At 27.2% G+C, this 14,205-nt stretch overlaps 1 protein-coding gene across 1 annotated transcript in view; it reads left to right on the top strand.

The window, feature by feature from the left end:
* The window catches only part of unc-13 (protein unc13 homolog), an 88,838-nt gene that overhangs the window by 19,960 nt on the left and 54,673 nt on the right, over positions 1–14,205 (top strand).

Here is a 14,205-nt window from a genome sequence, read left to right as displayed (position 1 = left end):
TTTTAACGCTCACCGATAAAATTTTGTCACGTAGGAAATGTGAATGAATTTTTGATGAAAAAAAACGTTGACAACGAGACGAATTAAACGAAAGAAAACATGGATTGAGTACTTGTTTTTTGTTTTTTGTTTTTTCACCGATCTATGAAACACACGTGAGATTCGTTTGAATTCACACATGTATATACGTATGTATATATGCGAATAAACAACAAAGTGAAATTATAATTTGAACGAGTTGGAAACAAAAAAAAAAGTTCATTTGGAAAAGATCGATAAGAAACAATCAATAGTTCATCTCCGTTGATGGTCGACACGCGATTTTTTTGGTATGAACGAGTAAAAATAACCACGTCCGTTCATTTCTCTTGATCGATTATCTGGAAAGAACGATTACGCGAATAGCCTTGTTCCTTAATTGAGTAGGATGTAGTCTGCTAACTCAACTACGATTCTAGTAAGCCGTTTATAAAAGCCAAGACTCACGTCATATACGATCAGAAATACTTTATGTGATTTCGCGAAGGTGTAGCAAGGATTTTTTTAATCTCTAAGGATCAGAGGCACGGCTCTCTCGTTTGTTACATCAAAATAGATTCTAAATTGTGCCCATAATTATGAAAGTGATCTAAATCAAAATTAATAAAAAATGAGTTCAATGTAATTTGAAACCGATATTATCAAAAATGAATCGTTAGATAATGTTTTTTATTTCAATCCCTTTGACTGCGGTGCGCTCTCGAACCAATCCATTAATATGAACGGAGGGCGCAATTTTCGCATGTCAAATCGCTGCAACTGTTTTTCCATTGACTACTGGACCAAAACAGATAATAATGGCAAATAAAATATAAAATATGAATTTTTAAAAATATTTTTTAAGTAATTTTTTAACCTATTTTAATTTATTTTATTTATTTTGTGCATTCCTTCAATAATAATCGGTAATTTAAATGTAAAAGAAAATATACAATAATGTAACACAGAGTATAATAACTTTAACAGAATATTTGAATAATTTTAATCTAATTTATAAAAATAATAAAACGATAAAATGAACGAATAAAGATAATACAAATTAAAATAGACGACGAATTTCAAATATAAAAGCAATTAAGTAAACGACATTGAAATAATTAGCCAATATTTAGTTACTATGTTACATATCACAATAAAAGTAGTAAAGGTGTTATGGTATAAAAATTCAGGGGGCGTATATTTACGCCTTTCGTGTATATCGATGGATTTGTGAGAGCGTATATATACGCCTTTAGCAGTCAAAAGGTTAAATATCTCGAAACAAGAGATATATGATTTAAACCATTTTCATAAATATGGGCACAATTATATTACTGATATATGTGAATTTAAATCGTATTAAAAAATAATGTGATCTGTCTGTTTTTATAGAAACACAAGAACTTAGTTAACTAGGTTAAGAATTAACACGCAAATCTTGGAAAGAATTTAAGTTTGCTAGCTTAAAGAGTTTTAAGGTAGAAGTATTAAAATATAACTCGTGTATTACGAATGCAAATTTTAAACATAGAGAGATCACCATAACGATGAAGATTATCTTATTATGTAGGATTATTTTCTGTGTTTCAATTGAACCATACTTTATCTTTATTTTATTTCATTTTTGTCAATTATTGATTGATCCATTTCATTAATTAATTTATTCTAATTGATCGACAATATTTGAAACATACAATAAACGTAAGTGATTTCAATTTAATTTTATTTTTTTATTCTTTTTTCATACACACATCTTTCTGTCTTTTAATTTTTATTTAATTTATCCACGAAAAATAATAGTCCATTTTATTACATAAAAAAAAATTCTGCTGATCCAATTTTTATTTTTATCATTAATTAATATATTTTTTCCTTTTTTTTTTTATTAATATTACAAATAATTTTCACAAAAGATTAAAATTCTTCAAAGTAATCATATTCATACATAAAAAGAAAGAAAAATCATTACGGAACACGCTTTTACCGAGAAAGCAACTTTTTTAATTTTATCCAAAGATACATTACGCGTGACCCGTATAATTTTTCACCTGTCAGAATATTTAAAAAAAAAAAAAATAAAAAAATAAAAAAAAAACAAGCCTCCTGTCGTAGAATTGGTTACGATATGTTTTTTTATGTTTTTTTTTTTTTATTCTTTATATAAACCCACAAGTAAAACGACCCTTATTTCTCTTTTCAACGTGGAAAAATGATCCGCATGGAAAATTTTCTCGTATTAAATAACTCTGCTGGTATTAAAGTCTTTTTTTTTCTATTTTAATTGCCAGATGCTTCTTCCTTTCTGTGTTTCTCTCTTTTTTTATCATATCCTCTCTCTTTCTAAATTTCTCCAATAAATCACTCAAACGCATCGTTTGAAAATGTAAACGCAAGGCAGCAAATTATATTCGATCATTCTTTTTTGATCATAAATGAGAAAAAATCAAAAAATGGATGATGAGAAACGACGAGGTCGTATGGGGGAAAAAAAAAAAAAAAAAAAAGAAAAACCAGACTAATTGCAAACCATTCTTGATCGAAACAAGAAAAATTCAATGCTATTTTTCATTCATAAGAGAAAAAAAAAAAAGAAAAAAAGAAGAAAAACAGACTGTGGGATTAATTCAATTTCCTCTAGGGAAATAATTGCGAGGACGTACCTTCTATTACTCTACGAGTATATATTTTATAATAAACAGGTATCCCTGTGTGGTTGAGGATAATTGAATCGGACTGCTAGCACTTTAAACACCTGTATATACTACCTGCATATACACGAAGTGTTTACACCTTAGTCTTTCGTAGGAAACTCTTCTTCTTTTTTTTTTTTTTTTTTGTAAATGCATTAACTTTTTTTTTAATACTATAATATTAAATATAATATTGAATATTTAAAAATATATAATATATAATTACAATATACAATATTAAAATAATAAATTATAAAATGATAAAAAGAATAAAATTAGAAATATAATATTTAACATTTGATATATTATAATTTTATAATTAAATATGAAATATATTAAATATTTTATTATTATTATTATTAAATTCAACATTAATATTCATTAATATTAAAATATTAAAATATTTTTTAATTAAATTAAATATTCGAATATTAAAATATCAGAATAAAATTGAAATATTGCAAATATTTGAATATTCCGTAAAAAAAATTCTGATTTATAATTTAGATAAGAAATTAAAAAAAAGGTTGACCGGGTTTTCAAAACCCTTACCACAAATCGTACCACAAATTGATCGTCAAGCATAATTGATTAAATTGATATTACGACAAAAAACAAAATGTTATTCAAAGTTAACCGCAATTCAAGCCGAGATTATTGAGAACGAACATTTTGCGCGACTTTTTTCCAAGGGCAAAAACACCGTCCGATCGATGAGAAAATGGCACTGCTTCGTTATAATACTCCCCATTCCATTGGCATTCCCCTTTTTTTTTACAGAACGCATTTAATCGCACGTAATATCGTACTACTACTACTACTACACCCTTGGCCCTTAATGTCGCGTGTACTCAACGTTAAGAAAAAAAAAACAACGAGAAATCGCGAAACTACTCACGAGACGGAACCAAACACACACACACATCTCAATTTTATCTAAAAACAGATCTACGAAGGAAACGAAAAATTATATTTTATTTTTATTGTTAAATGGAAGAAGAAAAATGATAGCAGTCGGGTGGGGGGAGGGGGGAGGGGGGGAGGGGAGAGGAAAGGGATCCACGATTCTTACAGTTAAAAGAAAATTTTCTTTTTTTTTTGCTTCTTTAAGTTTGACGAGCATTTTGTAATTTTGCACGAATCTTCAAAGTCTATCTAAAAGATTTTCACGTTTACGAGGAAACACGAAAACTTCCGTTTACTGTATATCTTTATTATATCATATATATATATATATATATATATATATATATATATATTTCACATGAAACCGAATTAGGTCAAATTCTAGAAGATTTAGGATTCTTTTGAAGAAGACAATGGATTATAAAAGAAACACATATTTCAATTTTTCTATTCTTTCTTACAAGAAAGAATATGAAACATATATATATATATATATATATTATACGTTATGGTTTACATTATGGCATGTTTTCATCATTGTATTAATAGTGAACCTATCGTGTAAACCTCTTTTACTTATTTATAATTTAAACTCGTTCGATGCATGCAATGAAAAATTGAAATTGTCAAATGGAAATAGTAAAGTTACGTTTGTCAATTTTTTTTTTCCACATGACCTATCCTAACCCACTCTCTCTCTCTCTCTCTCTCTCTATCTCTCTATTTATTTATAATATAGTAACAAGTTTTGCGTGCGGGTAATTATTAAAGGACAAATGTACAAACGTAATACGTAATCTCGTATTAGTCATGCGCATATATGCATAAACAAACTAACAATATGATAAATCGATTAATCATGTACAGGGTTACAAACACGAATGTAATTCTATTGGAAAATGAATCCATTTAAATAAAATATAAACTCTCTATGTATAAAAATATTTGTCGAATATATAAAAACTTTGTATCGTAGGAAAATTGAACAGTTGTTAAAAAAAAAAAAAACAGAATATATTTGTTTTAATCCTGTTGAACGTTTCGCATTTTTATTAGGATTTTGTCAGCAACTCAACTATCAATGTTTCAAATATTACTAAAATATAAATTATATAGTTTTACATAAACTAGAGCTAACACCATTAAATTTTGATTAATTAATTAAAAAATCCATTTGTGTAATGTCATAATAATATTAATTAATAATATAATATAATAATTAATATAATATAATAAATAATATAATATAATTAATATAATAATATTGTAAAATCAATATTATATTATATTAAATAAATAATAATTTATTTATTTAACATGTAATTATCAATTACAATATTTTACGAAATTTTTTTTACAGTTATTAATTTCTATTAAATCTAATCGAGATGTGTGTTTGTGTGTGTGTGTGAATTAACTCGAGAACGTGATAAGATTTATTATGATAGAAAAGAAATTTGAAAAGATATTGGAGGTTCAAGTCAATCAAATAGAATTCCCCCTCCCGTGACTCCGATCCCTAAAGAATCCTTGAATCTTTTCCCACAGGGGGATATCGACCGTGTAACCACTTTTTTCATCCCTCGAAGTATCACCCGTCGATCCTTTGATCCACCTAATTTGCATCCTCCCCATCCACCCACCCTAAGCCTAATGATCCTACGGACCTTACTTTCAACTTTGGTAATTTGCGAAGAAAAGGAACAAAAACAGAAAGAAAATACTTCATTATCTAATTCGTACTTCTAAGTACAGAGATTACAAAGTTTATTAAAATAATAGGGCCTATAGGGTATTTTATTTATCTTCTTCATCATTTTTCTCGATCGATTAGGTTTTGTTCAATCGTAAAACAACACACACGTTTCTTCATTTGATTTTGGTTAATGAAGTTTCATTTATCGTTCAGATATCAAATGAACGAATCGTAATCGTCGATAAATTTTGAGATTAGCTTTGTTTTAATACCTAAAGTGTTTTAAAAAGTCTTTAGCCTAACAAATTACCAAAGGGTTGTTTGAAAGTTTTCAACTTAAAACACGAAAGGTGGTTTGACAAATTTGCAGCATTATGGTCTTACAACATCAAGTTAAACTTCAAGTTTTTGACTTATTCTCGTGTTAGGCTTAGAACTTTACAACCCCTCTCGTGTGTTACCTTTCAAGACTTTTCAACTCATCGTCACGTATTACTTGTATATACAAAAATGCGTGTTAAATTTCTACCTTTCGTTTTCTCAAAAAACATTTGAATATTGTATTGCCCTATAATAGATTTCTACAATTGTGTAGAATGTAGATTAAATAAAAAATCAGAGTTAGATGAAAAGGTCGTATTGAACTTTTGTTAATCGAAATATTGTTTTCAACAAAAACAACAAAAAAAAACAAAAAAATTATTTAGAAAAATTGGAAAACTTTGACATATGAATCACACATGTTAAAAAAACATTATCAAAGTTATTAATGTAGAAATCCTAGCAAAGATTTAAAGAACTTTCCTTCCTACACGAGAAGAAACAAAAAAAAGTTAGGAAATGTTTAAAAGTAGATGTCCAGGATTGTATCGATATTCTATATCGAAGTTGGAATTAATCTTGAAAGAGAAAAAAGGGAAAGAAAAGGGAGTTACTTTCCATGAAGTTTTAGCCCTTTTGCGATTACTTTCATTTCTACGAAGTGAATTATTGATCTCGATTCGGAATCTTTGATACAAGGTATCCTCTCATTCGACTTAGTCGCTTCATTTCTTTATCATTCGTGGCTATCGAAATGGTGCACTAACACTTTTCCATTCGTAACGAAAATTGCTCGTGCATTTCAACGCAATTTTCAACAAGCTCGGATTACTCCAAAACCAAACCAAAAGTCCCTTTATTTCGGTTGCTTTTATCTCGAAATTCGTCTGGCTGGTATTTCAACTATAAAATACATCTTGAATACATTTGCTTTCCATTGTACAATTTTCATTTCATGTATTTATTTATTTTAACGAATTTCTGTATAAACATATACATTTATTTATATTATATTTAATATATAAAATATGTATATACAAATATATGTAATTTAAAATAAACAAATATATATATAAAATAAAAATATATATATATTTGTATATCTATATATATTATATACGGGAACAATGGCGCAATAAACTTTTGAGTTCCTAATGCCAATTAATAATAATAATTATAAATATTATATATTAATATTATACAATTTTAAATAAAAAAATTTATATATATATATATATATATATATAAAATACAAAATAAAAATATATAAAATAAAAAAATATATATTTGTATTTAAAATAATATATATATTATATTAGGTTATTAACTATGAAATGTCTAATTACTCGGATTATTTTCATCTCGAAATCAGACATTTCATATTTAATGACCAAATATATTAATTTAAAAGCTATAGTTAAAACTCATTCAAATTCTTTACAACAATAATGTATTTTGTATTCAATCTTTTGTGAAAAAAAAAAAAAAACTACAAACAAAATAACCAAAAATAGGATAAACAAAAATCTATCCCAGAAGAAAGCATTTGAGTGTTAAAAGATAAAATAGAAAAAAGGAAATAAATGGATTTACACGATAACTCGTACTTTATTTATTTCAATGCTCGATGATCCGAAAGGTAGAGAGAAAGAGAGAGAGAGAAAGAGAAAGAGAGAGAGAGAAAGAGAAAGAGAGAGAGAGAGAAAGAGAGAAATAGAAAGAGATAAAATAAAGATCGAACGGATAAAAATGGTAATGCGAATTAAACACGCTCGAACAAATGAATGAAAAATCTTTAACTAACTCGGTTAACCTAGAGTAGTCCCTACATTTTCACGTATTACCCCTTCGTACTTCCTGTGCAAACTAAAATCACCCTACAAGTAGTTCCGAGGGGAACTAGGGTTACCCAAGGGCCAACGGAAAAAGGGGTAGGAGAAGAGATTTGAAAGAGAGTTGGAAAGGGTGGAGAAGAAGGTGGAGAGGGAAGGAGGTGGAGGAGGGACAGATTCGAGCAATTCGCTCGTATTGAAGAGAAAGAGAGAAGGAAAGAGAGAAAGAGAGAGAGAGAGAGAGAGAAAAGGGATGATCGAAATATTTGCTTCCTACTTTGGGTAGCATGAAAAGGGCCGAAACTTTGGAAAATGCGAAAGTAAAAGAAAGAAGGATTATTTGCTAAAAAGAGTAAGGACATAAAAGGAGACGAGTTAATGCGTACAAACTTCAAGAGAGAGAGAAAGAGGAAAGCATGTTCACTCATGGTTTCGGAAGGCCGACTGAATATCGATCCTCTGTGAGGAATGAAAGCACTTTCTCAAAGCTTAACCCCCGGACGAATTTACGCTTTCAGATGTCCCCTCTTTCCGAGCTTTTGATATTAACCAACTATAATAGTACTATCTCTATCCATTAGGAGTTTATCATCCTGCGTAGTGGTACTTAAAAAAAAAGAAAATTATTCTCAGTGGAAAAAAAAGTTTTAATTATATTTTTTCATTTATTAATTTAATAATATATATACTCGTATATATATTATAATAATTATATATAATTAAATTAATAAATAATATTAATATAAATTAATATATAATTTAATATCTATTTATTTAATAAATTAATTTATTATTAATAAATAATAAAAAAATAATTTATTAATATATATATATATAATAAATAATAAATATATATAATATTAATATTATATATAAATAAAAATTAAATATATATAATATTTAATTTAATAAAATAAATAAAATAAAATATAATTTTAATAAATAAAAATATTAATAACTAATAATTAATAAATTAATTTAATTAATTTAATAATATATAATATTATAAAACATTATTACTATATACACACTGTATAATAATTCATTAATGTAAATAATCTAATTTTGTAAATGTTTAACATGCAAACACATTTATACATTAATAATTACATAATAGTAACAAAAAATTCGCTTATTTTACAAACACATTCTCGAATAGATGATCGATTAATTTGTTATTTATTTGTGAAGATGAATAAATGAAATAAAAAAAAAAAATTCGCTAGAATAAATTTCATTTAATTCTATGTCGGTCCATAGAAAGTCATTCATCATTGTTAACATTGTCATAGTCGTAAAACACGACTGGTAACAACGTAGGACGCATAACTGTACGTCATAGTTAACCTAATTACGTCAACAAGGACCATAGGAGTCTGTGAGAGTAGATCCTATCACGTGTCCTACCATGTTTGAACCTTCCTTTTCCCCATATTCGTAGCACCCTCTTTCAAGATTACGATTGAAGAAGAAGAAGAAGAAACAAAATGAGTATTTCTCTCTCTACTTCATGTTTACTTTTTTCTTCTACTTATTTTTCTTATTTTTCTGCTTCGTAGGAGGAATAGTGATAGACAAAATATATTGACTGACTCCTCGTAGATCTCTTCTATGTTGAAATATCAGTTCGTCTTTTTTCTTCGATAGGAAAACTACGAGGAGAAACGAAATTGAAATGAAAACTCTCTACAAAGTGAGTTGCGACGTTTACGAGATCTCAAAGTTTATGACTTTTTCAATACGCTCCTGGGGAAAATCATGTCGTACATATTCTATCAAGGTTACAGATCAAGATAGACATTGTGTTCTTCATTTTATTCTTCTACTATTTCTTCTATTTCTTCTATTTCTTCTTCAGGGTTCTACGACGTATCGAATGATCAAATTTCTTTCATTCGTTCTATTCCACTTTTTTTTCTATTTCTATTTCTATTATATTATCGTATAACATAATATAATATTGTACTATAACATTAATATATAATATAATGTACGAATTATATATATTATTATTATAAATAGAATTATAAATTATAATTTATATAGTTATATTATATAATATAATATAATATACTATTATATAATAAATTAATTTATATATATATATAATTATATAATTTTATTTATTTTATAATATTAATTTTTATATTAGAAATAATAATATATATTTTCAATTTTATAATTATATAATTTAATTTATATATTATAAATTATATAATTATACAATTTAATTATATATATTATATAATTTATATAAATATATAAAATATTAATATATATATATATATATATTTTATTTATAATACAAAAATTCTAAATTCATTAAATAAGATTATTGTTCTTTTATCTTAATAATACTATCACGATACAGATAGAAAATATTTGATTCATAAATAAATTTGAAAACAACTATAATATTATCATTTTGATTCATATTACAAATATCCCATTAACTTTACGTGTTGTGAAACGATAAACTAATCCCATTTACACCATCGCTATTGTATTTTCCTTGACACTTCTCAATTCTAACTATATCCAAGATGACGAGGGGTCAAGATGAAAATCCCTTGTCCGTAATTTAATTCAAAGTTGATTCTATTCATCTGAAACAAAACCACCGAGTTGTTCGAATAATTATAGCTACAATCCGTTTCGAAGGAAAACTATCTAAAGTGAAATACATATACATATACGTAGTTAAGTTTGATTTATAATTGTATATGACGTATATTATACTTTTCATGGTGTAATTATTTTCAATGAGATTTTATCAAAAAAAAAAAAATAAAATAAAACTCATAAATAAAATGAAAAAAAAAGAAAGAAGATATATATGTATCTTAACTCTTTTGAGTACATTTGATGAATGAGACTAGACAATTTTTTCTTATTGTTAATAAACGAAAAGAAGAACCGTACTTGACCTGATTGAAACACGAATTCCCTAGCAAAGTGTCGAAACAATTAGTTTTTTTATATTTGACTAGAGTTGAAGGTTTTATCAGAGGACCCCCCCGATCGTTTCATAGACCCTAGAAAGATCGAACGATACTAGAAGAAGAGAAGTCTCGTAATTTAATCTTTCCAATACACGCCCTGCACCTATATATATATATATATATGTGATCCTTCTTTCTCTCAAGGATCAATTTTCTCTTGCCGTCGAGGCTTGATTTATGACAACCATGGCGAAGATTGCAAAATTTTAACATATCGTACGACGTATCACGATACGGGACTGTCTCAGAAAATCTAATTAACGAGGAAAACTTTAGCAAAGTTCGTTAATCGATCACATCACCCGTTATAAAATAGAACCGCAACGTTATAATAATTACGTTATAGTAATATAGATATTTGTACTAATCGAAGATCATTTATCAAGCAGCATTAGTAACCTTGAACGGTCTCTCAAAAGTAATTAATTGACATTGCGGGGGGGGAGGGAAGGAGTGGAAGGAAAATTCGTGCATTGAGTGTTACGAATCGTATGTCTAACAAAAAAACAAGAAGAATAAGCTGAAGAAGCTTGAAGCTTGAACGAAAAACATTTTCGAGATTTTTATACGTCAAGAAGCCAATTTGTATTTTTTGTACCAAAAAAAAAAAAAAAAAAAAAAAAAGATGAAACTTCTTCTTCGTTTTGAGACCATTTGAAGAACGTTTTCGTTTCGAGAGGACACGAGGATAAGAGGATGTATTTGGAAATATCGATAAAACATCTATCATATTTCACGTGAAGAAACTTCCGTTTGACTATTTTTTACTAAGAAAAGATATTTCTCTTTTGAGATTTATCGTTTTACCTATGACGTTTTATAATAATATTTGATTTATCAATCGCGTTTTCTGTAATATCTAATTTATCGACATCGAGAATGAAATCTCGTGTTATCGTATTTGCCTGTTTTTATTTGTGCAATTAACATTTGATCATCTTCGTACGTTTTTTTTTTTTTCAGTTTAGAAATAAAACCAATCTTCACATTATTTTTTTAACGAACGAGTTTTGTTTTTTTATATTAATGAAAATAATTTTAATCGAATTAATAACGAATGAAAATAATAACATTTTCGATAAGCCGTAGTGTTTTTTTTTTGTTTTGTTTGAACATTGATCGAGAAGTGTAAACTCGATAGAAATGTGTTGAGTAATCTAAACGCGTTATTGCAAAAGGATGGAACTGTAGAATAATTAATATTCAACGATCCGAATATGAATCTATCTGTCTTTATTTCTTTATCATTAAAACGTACAAATATACAAAGACAAAAGGGAATATTATTGGTCAAAGTCAAAAGGAATTCTCGTATACTGTGATTCATTTCTAACGCGATCGTGCGATTAACGTCAAACGATTTTTCAAATGAATTACATTTCTTATTTTTTTATAAATTAATATAAATACTACAGACACACTTATCTCTTTATATGAATATATGTATAAATGTTTATGTAAATATTCAAAATATAAATGCATATGTTAAATCGTACGTCAATATGATTTATCAATCTCCAATATCTTTTTAATACGTTTTATTAAGTCTCAAATAATTCACAGTTTACAAAACGTATTAAATACAATAATCGGATATTTGCAAATAAATTCCATACGTTGTCTACTGTTCGTTCGAGCAAAAACATAATCTTTATCTCAACTCATGTGCATTTCGAAAATATTGAAATACTTTAAACAATGTTAAAAAAAAAAAAAAAAAAAAGTTCAAACTTTTCCCATATCTATCGCATACCAGGAAAACTTTTTTGTTTTCTCGCATCGATTGAACACGTTCGAATACAACGGTAAAAGATAAAATAAAAACAAATTGATGAGAAAAATTCCATAATAATAATAATAATAACAATAATAATATGAAATAATTTTATAAATTATATTTTGTAATGCATTCATTAAATGATAGTTTAAAGTGTCAATCAACTAAACCTGTTGCTAAAATTTTATCAATCGATATTATCGGTTCGTCAATTCACATAGAACTAAAATATTACTAAAATATTACTAGTTTTATTTTTTACAAACTTTTCTGTCAGATTTTCAACTATAAACGAAATGTTATCAAATTAATCAAGAGAAATAGTTTTGATCGTGTTGAATGAATCCTTATCAAAAATTAAAAATGTTCTTAAATGTTATCACAATTACATTCACGTATATAAAATATTTTTGTGTTTTTTCTACGTTTTCTTTCTCTTTCTTTTACTTTGTCTATGGAACACGCTTTTGCCATACCTTGAATTATTTTGTCGTACGAGTCTCAAAGGAGAAATTTTCCCTCTGCAAATACTAACATAAAAAGTAAAAAAAATAAAAAAAAAAACAGATAAAGATACGGTCTCCAAGTCACGGAAACTTTGTCTACTACAGTTATATTTTTCAAATGTAATTTCTAATGTCTTCTTAACAAAGTTTTACTTTATTTTCTTCGTATTGTATCTATTAAAAAGTTTGTTCAATTTTATCATCATTCAAAATTCATCTTAACATTAAGTAACTATTTATTGTAATGATTTGCTATTCAATCAGTTCGAAATTTTATACAATCTTTGCTTGAACTATACCACACAATTGTGTTTTTTTCGCTATTTACAAATTCATAAAATCAGCTTGAAAAAATGTTGAGAAATATTAAAACATTTTGTTGGAAGTAGTTGGCAATGACAATGCAAATTAGAAAAGGTAAACACCTTAGTGATTATTTTCTTTCACGAATTCTTCTCAATAGTTTTTTATTCAGTTTTCAAAAATTGACGTGTTGTATAATTGTTTTTAAAAAATTCATTTCACATGTGATTGAAATCACAAAGTCGAAGTACACTTTGTTACGTCCTTAAATATGAAAACGTGTCGATCCTTGTCGACTTTTAACATAAACAACAAATCTTAAGCTTTAAAACCAACTTGAAATCTGAAAGGAAAATCGATTGAAAGGAACACTCGAAACATTTTATTTTCTCATTCCATTTTCACTCTTCAACCTAAAGGACAATAAATATTTTATGAAAGAAAACCAAATGAAAAAGTTGTTAATTTTCATGTAAAGTATCGGTTAGTTTCAATGATTTACATCTCAATAACAAGAAACACGTAGAAAATCTTTTCTAAAATGTTGTTTCATATCAACAAGGTTTATTTCTGTATCTAAATTACATTCTACAAAATTATTATTAACTTTATATAAGAATGGAACAATTCTCGACAGTTATCAAAGTCATTCGTTAGGTTATAATCTTGAATGGTCTCGTTGTGAGAATCTCAAGACTCTACTTCATTAATGGCAGATGCGATCACGTAACGCGGGATTATCTTCGTAGAAGACGGCACACGACGCAGCTGGGGAATTAATTAAAACGCACGTACCCGGAGGCTATCGGGTGGCCTTCTTCGAGTCGTGTCCTACGGGCCGTGTCCTCCGGGCCGTGACCTCCGGGCCGTGGCCTCCGGTACGCGAATAGACGATAGGATCGATTGCGTTACATTTGCTGTTAACTTCGTTTCATTTACACACTTCATTTTCCTTGTTCATGTCCTTCAATCTCCTATTACAATACATCGAATTTTTTATTGTTTTTAATATCCGTGCCAAATGAAAAATAAATCTTTTCTAATATCTTTCTGATCAATTTCCTTCATCAATTGTAAATTTATAATCTCTTGTTTTGGGAAATATGAATATGGATTTTATTGATTTCGCAGGAACCATGGAAATTGTTTAGAGC

This window comes from Polistes dominula, unplaced genomic scaffold, assembly GCF_049000335.1.
Source record: "Polistes dominula isolate Pdom_NZ unplaced genomic scaffold, Pdom_raw_medaka contig_82, whole genome shotgun sequence".
In the NCBI taxonomy this organism is placed as follows: Eukaryota; Metazoa; Arthropoda; class Insecta; order Hymenoptera; family Vespidae; genus Polistes; species Polistes dominula.
This window is presented reverse-complemented; position numbering and strand designations above follow the sequence as displayed.